At 34.1% G+C, this 4,870-nt stretch overlaps 1 long non-coding RNA gene across 1 annotated transcript; it reads left to right on the forward strand.

Moving 5' to 3' along the window:
- The first annotated feature begins 228 nt into the window (after positions 1-228).
- On the forward strand, positions 229-1,517 carry LOC130052162 (uncharacterized). The gene is made up of 2 exons (XR_008800542.1): positions 229-539; positions 832-1,517. It is a non-coding gene; the product is annotated as an uncharacterized LOC130052162 (long non-coding RNA).
- Positions 1,518-4,870: the final 3,353 nt, after the last annotated feature.

Below are 4,870 nucleotides of genomic sequence, written 5' to 3' on the forward strand. Positions count from 1 at the left end.
ATGGAGGACACAGGAACACCTGATCCCAGAACTGTGGCATTTCATTCGGGTGATAACCTGGCTTTCAGTTGGTATGACTCTTTGAGGTTGAATATAGGGTTAAATCAGTGTAAATTTGATTAACATTCAAATAAATCCAGATAATACATTCACAATTGGAATCATGGCATCATGGTACACTGATATGTGTGTACCATTTTACTGTTCTTTTTTTTTTGTGGTTTTTTTTGCTGCATAACTAGCGATTGTATACATACAAAATGAGACAAAACAATTTCTAATTAGTTTCTAATTATAAGGTATGACACGTTTTAAGGTATGGTGGCCAATACTGATTTTATTTGCAATTTTCTTTCAGATATGGGACCCTATTATTCGGAGAACTGCAGATTTTATGAAGCTGTCTTTGACAGAAGATTTGGTTTTCTCCATCTGTGTTGCCACCAACCATTATGCTGAGATGGTCATATCTAGGGGGAAGGGTTGCCATATACTTCCCAAGGAAGTTTGCAGCCTCTCACTGAAGAGGAACTGTACAGGTATTACTAGTTTTAAAAACCGATATTGTGGCAGTGATTTCCAGTTTCAAAAGAATAATAAAATGCATAGTAAAAAGATTACCTTTACCAAAATTAATCTGGCTGTGAATGTAACTCATTTATTAAATGTGTACTACAATTACCTCTGATAAAATTTCATAAGTAATTAAATGCATACTTTTCAGAGGGCCTTGATTATCGAAAACATTTACAGAGCCAATTTGAGTATTCAAAAGCTTTGACAATACATTAGTATTTAGGACTAAGTATTAAGAAATACTTTTTTTTCCAGATTTTTGTGCATTATCTTATACACGCCTGCTGTGAAGTTCCAGTCGATAGACAGATATTGGTCAACGCATGCCCCTGTCGGAACAACTCGTTGTCAAGAATTATGTCTAGAAATAGGTTTCAAGAGGTTGAATATAAGAACATTTTTGTTAAATATGATGCAAGTACATTTAAATCTAGTGATTGAAAGTAAGTACTTGAACATTCGCTTATTTTGAACTTGGAGAGGAAAAATGGTTAGTACTTTTTGATAACATTTGATAAGGTGTTGTTGCTTAGCAACCAATTATAACTGAATAAAAAATAGATTATTTTAGATTAACAATAATTGAAAGATCTTTGTTTTAATGTTGCAATACTTATTCTATTTAATGGAACATAATGGCAAAACGTCATATTATTAGAAAATGATGGACAAGTATATAAAGTACGAAGTTTCCATTTGATGACCTTTGACCTTAATTCTCTTCATTACATTTTTTGTTAAAAACCTTTTAAAATGATTAAGATCTATTTAAAGATTATATTTTTAAGATAATGTGACATTTACTATTCATCATGGATTGTAATTACGTTTAAATTGTGTCGAATGGATGCAGAAAGGCAAATTATGGTCAAAATTGTACTATGAGTGTTGTTACTTAGCAACCAAAAATATTTGTTTGTCAATAAAATTGATTAGTTTGATTTTGTTCTTTTTGTAGTATATTAAAAGGCACATTAGCTCATACATTTAGAATTTCCTATTTTTGACTCTAATCTAGTGAGAGGGGTCGTAATATATATATTTCAGAGAAAAAAGATTGCAAAAATGTGCACTTATATGACCTTTGACCCCGTAGACCTATATGAGGTCATGGGATACATTGACAAATTTTATAAGAAATTGTTCCCTGTCCAATTCCTAACAAAATTACATGTCATATGCCTACCCCAAATCGTGATCCATGCAGATTTAAATTGATTTTAAAATACTGTCATTTAGTCTCTAAAAACCTCTAAAATGTGCCGGTAGAGAAAGGGTTAAGGTCTTCCGTTCTTCACGGAAGACCTTATAGTGATTCTACTGTTTCTTCTTCTTCTTATTAAGGTCTTCCGTTACCAACGGAAGACCTTCTAGTGATTCTACTGTTTATTATTAAGGTCTTCCGTCTCCTGCGGAAGACCTTACTATTATTGTTCGCGTTCTTCTTCTTCATTATTAAGGTCTTCCGTCTCCTGCGGAAGACCTTACTATTATTGTTCGCGTTCTTCTTCTTCATTATTAAGGTCTTCCGTCTCCTGCGGAAGACCTTACTATTATTGTTCGCGTTCTTCTTCTTCATTATTATTATTATTATTTTCCTTGATAGTACACGCGTTTTTCTCAGCCATTTCTCGATCGATTTTCACGAAATTTTCAGGAAAGATGTCTTTTGGTGACGAGACTTTGCTTGCAAAATTTCGTGCTTGACGTCACTTCCGGTCAGGAGTTATCTCTCTTTTAGTGACTTTTTGAAGGGCCTTGTTGTCCACACATCTCCTCCGTTAGTTTTGAAGCTAGAGTCTTGAAATTTCTACACAAGATAGAGTAAACATTTTAGAAGATTTGTGGGGGATTCGATTTTACCGGAGGCGATTTGCCTAAACGCTCGCCTGGACCTGAAAAAATGGATGCCAAAATTTTTCGCCGATTTCGGCGATTTTTGACCTTTGATCTCCAATATCTTTTTTCTTGCAAATATTTTGTTAAGACATGTAGAACAAAAGTTGTCCACATTTACGAGATCTTTTCGAAAATATAGAAATTTAGAGGCTAGCCCCTTAAATTAGGGATCTACAAAGGCTCAAAGTCTATATAAAATATCTCAAAAATCGTTAATATTTTGGTATAAGTCAAAGAACAAAAAATGTTCATCTCAACAATCCAAATCTATTCATATAAAAATTTAGGTCATATGTTACGTAATAAGGGATTTTAAGGGCCAAAACCATAAATATTTTACCCCTTGTATCTCGAAAACGACAAATATTTTGAAAAGCAATAAAGAACAAAAGTTGTTCAGAATGATGATCTGAACAATATGCATATTTCGTTTTTACCCTATGTGGCCCCGTTAGGGAGCTACAGTTTGGCCCCTAAAAATTACTTCTAGAAATAATTCGAGAACGGTAAAGAATTTCTAAATACTTGTTGAACAAAAAATGTTTGAAATGTCCTGACCTTTCTTACGATATCAAGCAAAAGGGGCTGACCCTTTAAATTAGGGACCCAGAAGGGTCCAAAGGTTTATGAGAAGATCTCAGAAACTATTAATATTTTGTAATAAGTCATTGAAACGGAAATGTTCATCTAAACGAGCTTGTTCTTATCAAATCAAAAAGTAGGTCATATGTTACGTAATAAGGGATTTTAAGGGCCAAAATCATAAATAATTGACGCCTCATATCTTGAAAACGACAAATATTTTGAAAAGCATTATTGAACAAAAGTTGTTCAGAATGATAATCTAAACAATATGTACATTTCGTTTTTTCCCTATGTGGCCCCGTTAGGGAGCTACAGTTTGGCCCCTAAATATTTCTTGTAGAGATAACTCGAGAACGGTAAAGAATTTCTAAATAATTGTTGAGCAAAAAATGTTTAAAATGACAAGGCCTTTCTTACAATATCAAGCAAAACGGGCTGGCCCTTTCAATTAGGGGTTCAGAAGGGTCCAAATGTTTTTGAGAATATCTCAGAAACTATTAATATTTTATAATGAGTTGTAGAAGCGGAAATGTTCATCTCAACGAGCTTGATCTTATCAAATCAAAAAGTAGGTCATATGTTACGTAATTAGAGATTTTAAGGGCCAAAATCGTAAATATTTGACGCCTCATATCTTTAAAACGACATATTTTTTGAAAAGCATTATTGAACAAAAGTTGTTCAATGTGTCATAACCTATCGATCAATATCAAAAAATGGGTCTGTGGGCCTCATAGCTCGCCTGTAGAGTCGATTTTTGTCGATATCAGTCGATTTCAAAAACTTGTAACTGGTGAATATTTTGTAAGGACATATTGAACAAAAGTTGTTCAGTTTATCGAGATCTATCGATTGATATCAAGAAATAGGCCTATGGTCCTAATGGCTCGCCTGTAGAGTCGATTTTTTGTCGATATCGGTCGATCTCAATAACTTTTTACAGGTAAATATTTTGTAAAGACATATAGAACTAAAGTTGTTGAGTCTATAGAGGGCTAACAAATGACATCAAGAAATAGGCCCGCGGGCCTTATGGCTCGCCTGGAGAGTCGAATTTCAAACGAATTTCACCGCAACTTTGCTTCAGAAGCTTATGATATGAAAAATTGATTATATCTAAAGTGTCTTAAAGTCGGAAACTAAATTGGGACTCATTTGTCTTTTTTTTTTTTAACTCCGAGTGCATCAACAAATCGGACGGAAGACCTACTCGTTGCTCGCAACGAGATCGTGTCTAGTTATTATTATTATTATTATTTTCCTTGGTAGTACACGCGTTTTTCTCAGCCATTTCTCGATTGATTTTCACGAAATTTTCTGGAAAGATGTCTTTTGGTGACGAGACTTTGCTTGCAAAATTTCATGCTTGACATCACTTCCGGTCAGGAGTTATCTCTCTTTTAGTGACTTTTTGAAGGGCCTTGTTGTCCACACATCTCCTCCGTTAGTTTTGAAGCTAGAGTCTTGAAATTTCTACACAAGATAGAGTAAACATTTTAGAAGATTTGTGGGGGATTCGATTTTACCGGAGGCGATTTGCCTAAACGCTCGCCTGGACCTGAAAAAATGGATGCCAAAATTTTTCGCCAATTTCGGCGATTTTTGACCTTTGATCTCCAATATCTTTTTTCTTGCAAATATTTTGTTAAGACATGTAGAACAAAAGTTGTGCACATTTACCAGATCTTTTCGAAAATATCAAGATTTAGGGGCTAGCCCCTTAAATTAGGGATCTAGAAGGGCTCAAAGTCTAGATCAAATATCTCAAAAATCGTTAATATTTTGGTGTAAGTCAAAGAACAAAAAATGT

This window comes from Ostrea edulis, chromosome 2, assembly GCF_947568905.1.
Source record: "Ostrea edulis chromosome 2, xbOstEdul1.1, whole genome shotgun sequence".
In the NCBI taxonomy this organism is placed as follows: domain Eukaryota; kingdom Metazoa; phylum Mollusca; class Bivalvia; order Ostreida; family Ostreidae; genus Ostrea; species Ostrea edulis.